At 38.3% G+C, this 15,000-nt stretch overlaps 1 long non-coding RNA gene and 2 pseudogenes across 3 annotated transcripts in view; all 3 read right to left on the reverse strand.

Moving 5' to 3' along the window:
- LOC138051099 (uncharacterized) overlaps positions 1 to 15,000 on the reverse strand; it is a 79,672-nt gene that overhangs the window by 28,565 nt on the left and 36,107 nt on the right. The window lies entirely within an intron of this gene.
- On the reverse strand, positions 12,177 to 13,039 carry LOC138048736 (uncharacterized; annotated as a pseudogene).
- LOC138048744 (uncharacterized) overlaps positions 13,975 to 15,000 on the reverse strand; it is a 1,796-nt pseudogene continuing 770 nt past the window's right edge.

A 15,000-nucleotide genomic window follows, 5' to 3' on the forward strand; every position in this document is an offset into this window, starting at 1 on the left:
TATGTGAGTGCTACTCGGAGTATTCACCCGCGATAAGATTTCTTGATAGAATTGAACACTCACTAGGGAACTCCAAAAATGTGCATCTCATGAATCAGGATTTTTACATTGACAAGCATAGGTCATCACTTCTGATTTTAAATTGCTTGTGAGCATCTTATTCGTGGATCAAATTCTGTGGACACAGCCTTATAACAAATTCTCATAGTTTTTGTCACTCTGTCGTTTTGTAAATTTAGTTGAAGATCTGCTTCCAACTAGAATCAAAGTTCGGAGAAAACGTCTACACCATTTTTTAACAGCGCGTAGGTCCTATCCTAATAGTCTCCTGAAACTAATTTGCTATAGTCTTTACATTTACATTTAGTTTAAAGAAATAAGCTTTTGTTTTTAGACCAGATGCAAATATCTCATTCCTCAAATTTATTTCTGTTTGTAACAGCAGTTGCCCTGTGCTTTCTCTCTCTCAACTAATTTGGAAATGCAGCCATAAGTGGAAATATTTTAAGTAATTTAGGTGAACATTATCTTTCCTTTGCATATTTCCAAAGATAAGACACTTACCGCTCTTTGTTTATTAAATCCTGTTACGAACTAAATTCCTTTCTCAACCAAATATCTCCAAACAATAGATTGCGCTCTATTGTAATTTCTTTATAGTTCCAAAGAATAAAAAATCCCTATTGCAAACATCAGATAGCCACTGCATACTCCTTGAAATACTCACTATAAAAAAGAGGCAATTTCTTGTCAAAGTGCTTAGAGTCATAATTGCATTTCAATAGGAATGGTAATCCTCCATATTGTTAAAATAACTATTAGGAATAGCTTGCCAGGTCGGATTTGTACAACAACAAAACAACAACCATCTATTTATTTGCCAAATTAGAAAACGTTTATAACCAGAGTAAATTAATTTGATCAGCAAAAACCACTCAGAATAGTTAAACTAAACGAGCTGAGTAGTTTCAATAATTATTGCTTGCATTTTCTGGGTTGTAACACACACACAACTAATAGAATAGACAAGAGGATAAATCATGAAATAATGAAATAAATAAGATCTAACTAAATATAAGGGAAATACATTTAGAGAAAAAATGTCAGCGAGTAAGTTGTCGCAGGGATCACCAGGGTAACATTTCCACCAGTTGAATTCGTCGAGGTAAACTTGGAAGTTTGCTTTTTAGTGTCCCGCTCATGGCCTTCAACTTTTTCTTGATTGACTCCATACGCCTTCTACGTGTTCGAGTGGGCGCCTGTGAAAGGGTCAACAAAGTTCTCTGAATTGTAACCATGACATGGATGCAGCTGACTGTTCAGGTTGAAGTACAGAGAAAACTTGTCCCAGATAATGACAAATTGCTGTACCAGACCAGCCACAAAGGTTTCTCTCATTCTGTTGGTACTCGAAACGCTAGAGCTCGGCCAGTGCCTCTTTCGACCATGCTGAAAACCCATGTGCCTCCACTGATCCGCCTGCGGTTGTACTTAAGTTTGTGGCCAAACATAGATTTGTACCTACCGTCTTTCCTCTGCCACCCAGTTTAACGTTGGCGTGTAGAATTTTCAGGGAGCAGATGTCGCGGAGTCTCTGAAGTGTGGTGATGACCGTATGGAGCGAAAACACGGTTAGTAGCGATACTTTCTTGTTGGACTCCTCAATCGACCACAAGAAGATGATATACAGCCAGTCCGAAAGTGGGATTTTGGAATCCTCAAAAAAAGAACTAGCTCTGATCGACCTTCATTTTCTGCACTGGTTCACTGGACATTCCCAGTGATAGCCCTCATCTGAGTTATTATCTCGTAAACCCATTTGGTTTCCACAAGAGCACCTACGCCTAGCAGCCAGCAAGCCACGATTCACAAGAAACGTTAAAATTGCATGGCAGCTTTGGATCAAAGTAAGAAGCTCGTGATGAGGAATGATGAAATGAGTTAATTCACTTTTCTAATCAGCCTTTAACCAATGACAACATTAATCAAATTGGGCCAATCAGATGTGTTAATTGTTAACCAATCAAGTTATTTTTATTGTTTACTTGATCCAAATGATAGCATATAAAAGCCTTTAGTTTAAAGGGTTATCAATTGCATAAACACTATTAAGTTAACAATGTCAATCGTGGACCATCGAGAGCATGATCGTGTTATCCGTTAACATGCTGGCTCAGTAAAAGAGTTACTGCAGAACAAGACTTCGGCGCTACCTTCCAGTCATGGCTAACCGGGGCGTGAGGGGAAGCTGTTGTATACAGAATGAATCATGGTAGTCCTAGGAAACCCCAGAATCTTACCTTACAGATCTTACAGCAGTGGAAAAATAGATAATACAGACTTGTTGATTTTATGAAATATTTCAATGAACTCTAACTTAGTTAAACGGAAATGCGAGAAAGACTTAGAAGACTATTTTGTTTCGGACATAGCTGCTGGAACAATCAAATTAATTTCAGGACTTAGTGGCCACAGTGTCCTTCCTTCGCACCCTCGGATGTCTCTACGACAGTTTTTGGATTGGTGCTCAAACGATGACTGCTGTGGAATTAACTCTTCAAGATGCTGTGAACAATGTTTCATCTGTGAATGATATATAGTAACACAGTTGCTGAAGTAAACAGAGTCTTACAATATGAACGAAATGGCAACAACAGATGGCCCAAAAGGAACTGTCTAAAAAACCACAGGTATCGTTTGAACCGCTAGAACAAGGGATGCGACGGCTGCAAGATAACGTAAAGATAATAAATGAGGACTTCCTTGGTGACATTGACCTACAAACGTTACTAACAACTCGGGTTGAGAACCTTCATTCAGTCTCTCACTTCAAAAACGAGACTTTCACCGCTCTGCAGTATACCCAAGACTTTGGCACAATTTCAAAGGAATCTTTAAAAAGAACAACGAAGTGGGGTGCCAAATACTTCACACACGAGAAATCCTACCATCCGGTTTCAATATCCAGTTTGGAGTTGAAGATTTAAAGGGGATGAAACCTCCTCCCCCCAGATTGAAACGGCTATGAAGGAGTTGGTTGACAGATATCGTCCCGCCAGGCAAAAACTGTTCACAACAAACCACGAAAGACAAAGTAGGAACTCTACCGCCATCAGTTTATTCCAGTCAACCTTCGTCCAAGAGGATGCTCAAGACGATTCAGTGACAGAAAATAGAGAAGCAATCCAGCAAATACACGTGTGCCCCCAGCTGCAGATCGCGATCGTGTCGTGACCTGAATCACATTTGTGGCCAATAGCGAGGTTGTAAATGTGGCTGTTGGTGATATGACTGATCTACCTGTGCAAGAGGATGAATACGACACCAATGTGGAGGATGATACCCCACCTGACATAACATTCAGCAGACCTAGTCGTGCCATCTACGATCAGTTTTGCCTTGATCGGTAGGGAAACTTCTGGACAATCAGGTATGGCATATATCCATGACCTTTTGACAAGGAAGGAATTTTATTAATCTGGCATATTTGTTGAGCATTGTATCCAATTTAAATGAAAAAAGATTCTGTTTTATATATGGTGAATGAAAAAGAGTGAAGAACAAACTCGTACCTTTACACTGTAAACATGCATCTTTCACATGTAAGAGGCATGTGAGTATTACAACGAAAATATAGTGAAAAATTGTCGGAATTCTCCTTGGACAACTTCGGTAGTCTTCAGACCAACTTTGGTAGTCTTCAGCTATCTTCGAGAATCTTCAGAAATCTTCCCAAATGATCAGAAATCGTCGGAAGTGGCCGAAAACGTCTTGATATACTGAACAAAATAACATTGCCCTTTTTGGCCGTTTTTATTTCCTTCTGGATAAAATTTACTGTTACAGAGAATTTTTTATTGTTAGTGTTAAAATGCCTAAAATGTGGTATCAGAGTTTCCTCTATGCAAGACAACAACCTGTTGTTAGCTATAACTTTTAGGACATTGGAAATCTGTCAATAGAGGAACCACACAAGGTAGTGTAAGCATACCATATGTTTTTTAATATGCTTTTGAATGACTTGGAGATTTTTTTTAATGGTTGCCCTGTTCTTTTAATATGCAGATGATTCCACTATAGTTTCGCCTATCACTAGGAACCGCGACTCGTCTGCCAACTTAGCAGGACAGTTCTTAACCTGGTGTAAAGACAGTAAAATGGTCTGCAACCCTTGTAAATGTAAAGATTTGGTTCTTAGAAAGAAAAATGACAATGAACTCTACTCTCCAATTAACAACATTCCTCAATGAAATAGCTTCGTTTTACTAGGAGTAACTCGAAAGAGTGACGGGAAATTTAATGAGCATGTAAGAACCAAGCTTGTCAAAGCAAACAAGTGTTTACATGTTCCACAAACACTATGAAAGGAACACTACTCTCAGGCAGAGATGTATCACCCTTTTATATCTATTGTTTTACCTAATTTTAGCGATGAACTTTTAGTCTATGGGGCATTTGAGTCCGATCTTGCAGTTATAAACAATTTTCTAGACTGATGCCATAAACGCTGTTTCATTTTATTTCCAGTTTTTATCAAGAACCTTTCAAATAAACAAGACCAAATCATTTAAAGAAATCAATATCAAGGATTGCCACCTTCTGAAAGATATCATTCCTGTCCAGAACACTTATGTACATAATCTTAGGAAAAAGGCTGCGCATGCCCGAAAATTAATACAGAGCATTTTATGAACACCTTTGTAAATAGGTTGATTTTTAAGCTCTCTTAATTGCAGTGACATCCTTTTTTAATATTTATATATAAGTAGATATTTTTATCATAGTTTTTATCTTCGGAATTATTGTAACATAAGATATGTAGTCTTATCTTTTGATGAAATAAAGACTGGTTATTATGACAGTTTATTAACATCTCTATGCACTATTACAATGACATCATAGGGCACGAAGCATAGCCTATGAGTCCAGGAGGTACAAAGAAACTATATCCACTTTAAGAAATAGAAAAAATATATAATATATATACCGGTATAAATAAAAATAAAATAAAATAAAAACCTTTAACATAAGAAGAAACAAATAAAAATCCTATAATATTACACAGATATTAGAATTCCTATATTTCTACAATTACATTCAATTCAGTCATAGTTCATCAATTCAAAACTTTAAATGTCCTGGTAATATTCAATGACCTGGAAATGATGCTCCTCTGCATCTTCTTTAGAACCTTTCATGCGTTATCCCCAACGATACCAATGATGTCTCTCTCGACTTCCTCACCCTAACCTCCCAACACATCCATTATTATTATTATTATTATTACTGCTCCTGCTCACTACTCCTACTACTACTCCTACTACTACTCCTACTACTACTCCTACTACTACTACTACTACTACTACTACTACTACTACTACTACTACTCCTACTACTACTCCTACTACTACTCCTACTACTACCACTACTACCACCACCAGGGTGATCTGATGTCGGTCACATTGAATTTTGGCCACTACAAAGAAACACTCGGAAATAAGACTTTTCGCAAATCTTGTGGATAAGAACTAGAACTTCCTTTCCTTCCAGCAGAGAAGCCATTGTATCGCTTTGCTCAACCTTTCATTATGTAAAGTTACAGGAAAATTGCAACCTTCTATGATTTTCTCATATGCTTTTCTGACCAACTGATCTCTGCGAAGCAAAGTGGCTTTCTCATCGTCAGAGCTTGTCGGTGCGGACATCACCAAGTTATTTGGACGCAACATTCAAAATTCAAAGTCTTGCAGGCAGGCTCTCATTCTATCCTTAACCCCAGTCCCTCTGAGAGCCTGCTGCAGGCTAAAATCTATTAAGCAGCCAATACAAGAAGTACATGATCCACCTGACACCACTACAAAAAAGTAAGAAGAGCCACTCTCATCAGGTTCCAGTGATGGTTACCACACTCACTTCCGAAGATCGGTTCACAGGCCAGAGAAATTAGGATTTGACAAATGATTATTAATCAAATGACATTTAAACATTGGTGGATTAAGACAAAATTTTGGCATGGCTTTTGTTGTTGTTATAATGTTTAAATTTCAAATAATGGTGATCATTTTTCTAAAAGGGGAAGTTGAAGTATACATTTGTGTCCATCTTGCGGTTTATAACGACATCACATTTCGGTGTCATGTAATTAACTATAATTTGCATCGCACCATGTGAGTTAATGTAGGACAAATAAAATGTGGTGTGTTCAGTGAAAAGGTCTGATTCTCTTTGTTGGATATAGATCAGGTTCCAAAAATAGCACTCTGATACAAATCTGCAAACTATGTATTATATTGTCTATCTCGTTGGCACTTAGCGATAGCTATTACTAGTAATTAGCTTGTAGTGATAGTTGCTCAAATTTCCACTTTTTGGTGAACTCACAGTTTTAGATGCATTAGCATTGTTAATATTTGTTTTTTTAACCTTAGCATTTGAATTAAGGTTTCCCGCACTGCAGTCTGCACAAACCCAAGTCAAATGGCACAGCCATTTGTTTGGTACTGCTGTGAGTTTGAGGCAGGAAAAGTGGTATGATGAAATAGGGCATGCTGTACTGGAGCAATCAACAACAGCCTCCCCTGTTTCACTCCTGCAAAAACATACTGCTTCAGGATCAACCTGTTTTAGGGTGAGGTCACGTTTCTGTGTGTACCAGTGCCCTAGAATTTCAGGCAACAAGCCAAATGTCCGAAAATTGGTAAGTTTAGGAACCACAGTGTCCCAGTAATCTTGGTCAGGGACTACCCTTAGACACAAACAGTTGATGTTGTCCTTTACGCTACAAACAATGAGGTCATTGTACTTCTTCCCAGTTGTAAAGAGTTGCTGTTGCACTTGGTAATAACATTGATGGTCTTCCTTGATTGTCATATTCAAACACGATCTTTGCTCAGTCAAGTATTCTTGAAAATCCAATTCCTTTAAGCAGTAGCGACATTTAATCTCCCCACACCCCTCACCACAACAATCAGAGCTGCAGAGAAAATGTGATGTGGCATGCAGCCATGGATACTTCTGATTCACATGGCTCGCCTTCATTGTTAAAACATATGTAGCAAGGGCTTCTTTTTCATGCTTGCAGCCATGTTCAGAAGCAGCATTGCTAAACTTGAAAATTTCGGGATAGCAGATTGTTTTAATTAAGGAATGGGAGGGCTGAGCTTGGTTGGTTTGACATACTTGCTTACTTATGGAAGCCATGATTCTTCCTGCACAATGTAGAAAATAAGTACTTCAACTTCATCGCTTTCAGGTGTCATCAACGAGTTTTGCTTGTTCAGTAGTTATTTCACTGTTTACTTTTGCACAGGCCTCCAGCAGTTTACTGTATTGCATGTTCAAATACTTCTTGGCAAAGAGATGTGGGACAGTTTTAACAGTTTTGTTCTTTGCAACAAAGGTCGCAGAGTAAGGATAGATTAAGCTAAGTGCAACTGGCTTGCTCGTACATGTGCTCAGCTTTTTATAGAAGGAGTTTAACTTGGCCTCGCTGGGAGCTAGAATTTCCTTTTTTCAAATTTTCTGAGACTAAAACTGAAGCATTTTCGTTGAGGTTTTCTACTTTCTCATCTAGTTTTCGCATCAAGACCTAAAGGTGCACTTCAGCAAATGGTAATTCTTTGTTGTAAGTTGGTGCATTCCAGGCACAGTTTTCATTGGTACACCCCAGCTGTCCTCTAAATCTGTTAAAAGTTTCAACATAAAACAGTACGCTAGCAATGTGCGAACAGCTGTCTCCTTGGCCAGCCATACAACCTTGGCAATGTGCACTTAGAATTTTGCTGTCACCCTCTGGGATGATCCACAAAAGAACAGTTGGGTCGTTCATCCTCTGCGAGTGGAGAACGTTTCCCAGAACAACATGCTTAACCCTGGACACTCCCTACAACCAATCAAAAAGCTCAGATTTCCCCAACAGAGAAATAATTAAAAATTTGACCATTTTGATTGGTTAACTGATTTCGCAAAAACTCGAGCACAATTTTGAGGTTGCAGAGCCATGTAAATGCGATAATTTTTGGCACAATGCTAGCAAAATTAGCAACTTTTCACAAGCCCAAGGCTGGGAGGCGAGCGACCTTTGGAAGTGGGAGAAATTCGGCTAAATTCTGGAGGCACTTGGCCGTGAGAGGTCTTATGTTGTATGTGATGACACTTCGGATCTGAAGGGGAAATTGAAGCATGCCAATGACGCAAGAAATTATGCGTAGTAGCGTTGTGCAATGCAAAACCAGGGGATCACCTCAAATAAGCTATGGTCGTGCGATTTGATACATAATACGTCCTATTGAAATGAAGTCATTAGAAAATGCAAATTTGCTGTCTGTGTACAAAAGTAAGACATAATAGATAAACAATGGATGTTCAGATTGCGGTTTTCACCTGGTACCCAGCTGTATTTTGAAGGCAAAATGAAGTCTTCAACTAAGCTACCATGACTGTTGACGTCTCCAATTATGATGCTAATTAATAGTGACTGCAATATGCTGGTTTGCATTAGAGGAAGGAAAAGGAATGTATTGCGTACTTTGTCGAAAGCACAATGCCGCCAATCCCTTGAATATGGCCAAGAAGTTCGATGTGGATGCTTCAGTCAAATACAAACGCAAAACTCTTGAAGAACATGCTTGTTCAGCTCAACATGTTTTTGAGGCTGAACCAATAAGCAGAGAGTCTACTTCTCAGAAACAGATTGACAGGTGAGAGCAGACCAAAGACAAGCTCTATGATGACGTCTTTTTGAGCATGTACTGGATTGCTAAGGAGGAACTTCCCAACTGCAAATTTGATAGACCTATTTAATTGATAAAATTACTTAAGCTGCCTGATATCGAGCAATTCGACCACAACTCTAGAGGTTCCATGTTTCTCCTTCTTGGAGAAACAGTAAGAGAGCAAGTTCTTCAGAAGTAGGCAATGCTAATTTCTTCAGCATACTTTGTGATGAAGTATGCGACATCTCAAAAGAAATGCATCGAAATTGCAGTATGTTGACCAAGATTCTGGGAAAGCAGATGTCAAACTCCTTGAAATCGATAATGTACTAGAATAGTATAATTCTGCCAATGCAGATTCGATCAAAAGTGTGTTAGTAAAACCGATTGCATCAGTAAGGCTAGAGAAGAGTAAAGATAACAGGTCTTGCCACAGATGGCTGTATGGAAAGAGAAACAGAGTGCCTGTTAAGATGCTCCAGGAATGCAAGGGAGCTGTGATTCGTTTGTGCATGAGTAAGATTTTTTTGTCTCTTTGACATTTCCTGACGAAGTAAGATTACACTTCAAAGTTAACTTCGATGCTTACAAGTTCACTTTTCTTCTTGCATCAAGTCCTTTATCGGGTCTTTCTACAGGCACCGGAAAGCATTGTGCTTTTGGTCACTTGGGATTAGTCTTTATTTGGAGTTTCCTTTGTTTTGTTTCTTTCGTTTTTTGTAATTTCTGCTCCAGTACTTGCAGAAGCTGCACTTTCTCTCCACTTAGACAAACATTTAAGCTGTCTTATCACGAGTTATTAATACAACTCATGCCAAGTCCTGGTGTTAACCTCTGGAACTGTCATAAATTGGATGTCCAACGCACCAGTAAAGTCAGCAAATGCATTCGAATTGTCATTGTTGACCAACGCCATTTTGGATTTGATTGCACAGCCATATATGGAAGGTAAATGTAGGTCCCAGTCTGGAACGTTTCTTTGGTTTTTTACTATTTTATTTATACAACACATTACAGGAGGACAAAAAAACTACTCGAGTATTAGGACTTTACACACAAATGAACAATGAAGAAATCATATTGATAATCCTATAATTCTACTCAGCTTTTGTTGACCATTTGATGCGCTGATTACATATACGGTGGGAAGGTCCCAGTCTTTGGTCGTAACACTCAGGTGTACTTGACTAAATTATAAAGGGGTTCAAAAAATGCTGGAGGAAGATTTTCTTTTTTAAGAGATTTGATTCTCTGTAGCATGTAGGACAATAACATTGGCATAACCGTTCACAAGTTAATCTTCCTTCAAGCATACATCATTGGTTACTACGCTTACACAAGCATTTGCATCAAAACACGTGGAGACAGAGTGCCAAGAGATTATAATTATATATCTTTTTTTTACATAACTTTATCAAAACGACCATTAGCACCACGACATGTTCATTTATCGTGGTCTTGTAATTATTTTGACTTTTTATTGCATTTTTGTTTTAAGGTGCTGAGCCATCCCAGTTTTCATGGAGCGTGCCAAAAAAGTCTCGAAAGGCTCCTCCAAAGTGAACCCAAAATAAATTAGCTTTAACTCAGGAAATGGATGCAATGGAGTCACTGAAGACTCAATAATCATACCAGCACCACCTGAAAGTTTCCACAGTCAGCAGCAGTCAATGTTCAAATTCATTTGGTAACGATCTGGATCCAACCAAAGCCTCCAAAGCTAATCTTGTTGAACAACTACAGAGGCAGATTACATCACTGGAACTTAAGTTAGCTGATCGTGAAGAAAAGTTGGCAGAGATGGAAAAAGAGAATGAGATTTTGCTGGGGCGCCAATTTTCCTTCGACAAAATAAAGGCTGATAATTCAGGCATCCTATTTTACACTGGGTTTCCTTGCTATGAAGCAATGATAAGTTTTTTCAAGTATCTTGAGCCAAAATTAGCGAAAATGGAGTACTGGAAAGGAGAACACTTAGTGAGAGAGAGGCAGCCTCATCGAGAGGATGAAAATAAAAATAAGCCTGGACCTTCCAGGAAATTAACATTTCTTGATGATTTCTTTTAGTATTGATGCGACTGAAGGCTGGATTATTTGTCCAGGACCTTGCAGACAGGTTTGGTGTTAGTACAAGCCTTGTGTCCAAAATATGTATAACCTGGATCAATTTGTTGTACTTTGAACTCAGACCTTTTCCCTTTTCCATCACAAGAGTTGGTACGCAAAAACATGCCAGACGAATTTGACGAGTTTGCAACTAGAATAATTTTGGACTGTACAGAGATCTTTATTCAGCCCCCCTCTGCCATGCTTGCACAGCCCGAAACTTGGTCAGACTAAACAAATTGATGATGTGTAATGCACAGTATTTCTTAGGGTACAGGTGAGGTTTTCGAGGATAGGTGTAATGGCTTTAGCTGTTAGTGCTCATCAACATCCAGTTTTTTTTTCTCTGAGTAGTCTTTCCAACCCCTCCCTGGAGTTGATAATAGACCTTTAAAGAAAAATATAGTTTGAAAATAAAACATTGCTACAAAACAGCATACATTGACTTATGTTAACAAATTGTCTACTTTTCACTGAACGCTGTTAATGTGGAGTGTGGACCAAAGTAGGTTAACAAGGTGTTCTAATTTACATGTCTAGACTACAACCTTGAGCATTGTTTTTCTTTGCCCTGGTTAAATTGAAATTGTACATTTTATTACCTTAAAAACAATTAACCTTGAATCTATCTGAAGTGGAACAACATTGAGGGATATCAACTTGGTCCATTGTTAATTTGATTGTATATAATTTTCATTACTGATAATTACTTTCCGTTGTGTTTTAAAATTAAAAAAGGAAACTTTAGAAAAACTTAACAAAATATTGTTTATTATGGAAATAGGTGAAAGTAGTGAAACACATCTTTGTATGAGGTTAAACAGCTCATTACACAGATTTACTGTTTGTTTGCTCTACTATTGTAGCTACCCATAGATAATTATATCCTATCCAAATGTTGACTTTTGATATGATTAAACACGAATTAAAATGTAATTGTAAACATATTATCATTGTTTGTTGGTGGAAACCCTTGAAAACCTTTTTGTACCACGCAAAAACTACTAAAACCATAAAAAAGGAACTAAATTATAGTAAATGAATGAAGGGGTAGTTTCTAAAGAAACTGTGGTGCTGCGTCGGTGGGGAAGTAGTATACAAAAATTTGGTTTTATCAACAGAGTTGATGATGTAAATTGACCACCGTACAGAGATTCTTTTAGAATTTTTGTAAATTATAGTAAGCAGCTTTACCTTCCATCTCATTTTTTTCATTTGTAATTCGCACTCTGGTACAGACCCATACAGATACCAATAATTTTTAAATTTAACACAATAGTTGAATTTTGGTAACATGCTTTTATAGACAATATAAACATATCTGAAAAATATGCAGCTCACTACTGGAAAAATACATCAACAAACTCCATGTCCTTGTTTTTCATCCCAGCATTTCTTAGTTAGTTTCTTTCCTATCAAATCAGCTTGATGATTGGTGTCTCTTAGTGGAGGACACTGACACATACACAACAGAGCCCTAATGGTATCTCTGTCCCTTCTTTCTCCTGTGGTTGGATCAAGGGTTACATTCAGCTTACGTGAAATGGTGTCTCCTAAATCCAGACAAATATTATGGAGGACCATACATGCAAGTCTCATTGTTTTCAAATACTCCCGGCTATTTTCACACTTTCTTAACAGGATCCTCCATCAACCCTTCAGCTGCCCATAGGCACCCTCAGTTACCATTTTAGCCCTACTTAAACGATAATTAAAATACCTTTGTTCTTGGGAAAGGACTGCATTTGTATATAGTTTCATTAACCATGTCGAAAACTGAAATGCTGAGTCCCCCACTATAACTGGAGATACACATACTCCATCAATAATTTTCCCAATATTTGGAATTACTGTTGCTTGTTGCACTTTTTCCCAAGTCGTGAGAATTTCCTGGGAAACCACAACTTCCCCACATAAAACGGTACTTTGCATTTACTAGTGCCATTAAAACAATAGAATATCAGTTTTCAAAATTATAATACTCCTTCCTGGCCTCTGCTCCACCTTTAGGGCACTTAATCGGTATGTGGCAGCCATCTACACAAACCCCAACAGCATGGGCATTGCCACAGTTCCTCAAAATCCAGCATTTTCTCTTTGAACTCAACCTCATCCTTTGGAAAATGATGGGTGACACACTCAGCCCAAAGATTTTTCATGATTGCCTCACAAACGTCCTGCACGATTGTTGAGACAGTGGATAGTCCAAAGCCAGTCATTTCTGAGATGGTATAAGATCTCCTCTCCCGAGATGGAATAGGCAGATACCTAGCCTACACTCAGGAGAAATCGGAATTTCTGCAACGATTTGTCGTTGTAAATCACAACTGATTTTGTTCAGAATGTAGTGGAATGTAGCTCTTGAAATTCTAAAGGTCTTCTTACCACCATTCTAAATTTCTGTGTAGTCGACGACATGATCGTAATACACTTGCTTCTGAAGATATCAGCAAGATAGTGATCAAACAGCACATCAGGATCACTAATCTTCTTCTAGCAATGGCATGGGTTAATAGTGCCTGCTGCAATTGTCGCCTCGCTCTCCTTGCAGCCTGGGCTTGTTTAAAAAACATAAAAGTACGCAAACGTTCATCAAATTCTCCATCAGGAACACACTCCGCCATTTTGGATTTATCCGTTATACCGCTGGTTCGTAATATTGTCCCTTTTGTAAACGCCCAGTAAAGGGCCTAGTAAAGTGAATTAAGCTCGACTATGGCTCGACGTTTGAAACCAAGTCGTGCCAATGTCGTGCTACAGTCAAGCCAAATTGAATTTAGTTCGGCACGACTTTAGCACGGCGTTTGAAACAGGCCTTAGTCTCTCTCCTGAGTGGCTCTTAGCTACTGTTGCTTAACTCGGGGTTCTGTTATTTTAAGTGGTAAGGAGTATTGGTACTCTCCCAACACTATATACCCATGACAAAATAAGTCTTAGTTTTAGAAGGTTTTTGACTGTAACTAATGTAACACCCAGCTGACATTTCAAGTATTGTCAGTTCAAACTTTACTCAATATAGAAGTGCAAATTCATCCTGCAAGGTGATTTGCTTGTCTCATCAAGGTTCTTATGGATACATTCTTAGCACTGTTACATGAGAGGAAAAGTAATGGCTGTAGTAATAAATGATGTAAATTTACTACACAATAGTTGTTTACAATTGCCTTTGAAATTGCATTTTCAAACCAATACTTGTGCAGCAATATTGGCCAAATGGCAACCAACCTCCATGCAGGTATGGAATCTTACCCCGCTGCACTCATCTGGTAATGAGCTCAGGAAAAAGAGCACCTCTGTAAAAGAAATCTATCTTTGGCAGGGAGTCACTGATCCAAGAGTTGTCCAAATAAAGTTTCTCCACAAATAGTGGTCTACTCTCTCCAAAGTATACTATAAGAATGGTCCCTTTAAGATTCAAGTTAGAACAGTAGAGCTCCCCTTGAATTTGTACATAATAATCATGATTTCGTTTTAACCTTACAGTTCCATCGGCAAGTTTCTCCGGAAAAAAAGCTTTATTTTGGCAGGCTTCTTCAATAGTCATGCCTGCTTTGCTTAAAGAGGATTTAACTTCCATTCCCCATTTTTCGTGTGTATCCTTAATGGTTACAATCCTGTCTAGGCTTGCCCCCAGGTATGGCTTGTCCTTGGACACCAGTAGCCCAATTTCCTCAACAGTAACATCAATGCCATCCTTTTTCATTTCCTTGCGGATATAAAGGTGCACTGCCTTTAATTCACTTTCCATGTCATATTGAGTAGCATCTGTTGTAAAATTCGAGTAAAGGATTGATTTCAACTTATTTGAAGGTTCCACCTTGTTCTTAGCTGCTTTTCCAAAGTTTAAAGTTGCCAAAAGAGATTTTCTTTTTTCAAACCAAAGATTGTTTATGTTTTGTCCTCAAGTTGTTCTCTCCGTTTCATCTATCTCTTCTTGGGTGATTGTTGTGCCGGAAACATAGGAATCAATCATAGATTTAAAGTGCTCAGTAGCAATATCATAACTGTCTGTAAAAGGCACAGACTCTGGTTTGTCTCTTCAGAGTCTGACCCCTCTACACAGTTTGACTTGATGTCATGGAACAAAAAAAAGAGCTGGCAGGGAGACAATTTTGACTGTTTTTCTCTCTTGTTTGCTGATTTGGTGATCTTGGATCAAATTTTATAGCCTTTGACTGAA

This window comes from Montipora capricornis, chromosome 1 (genome assembly GCF_036669925.1).
Source record: "Montipora capricornis isolate CH-2021 chromosome 1, ASM3666992v2, whole genome shotgun sequence".
NCBI classification, from domain to species: Eukaryota; Metazoa; Cnidaria; class Anthozoa; order Scleractinia; family Acroporidae; genus Montipora; species Montipora capricornis.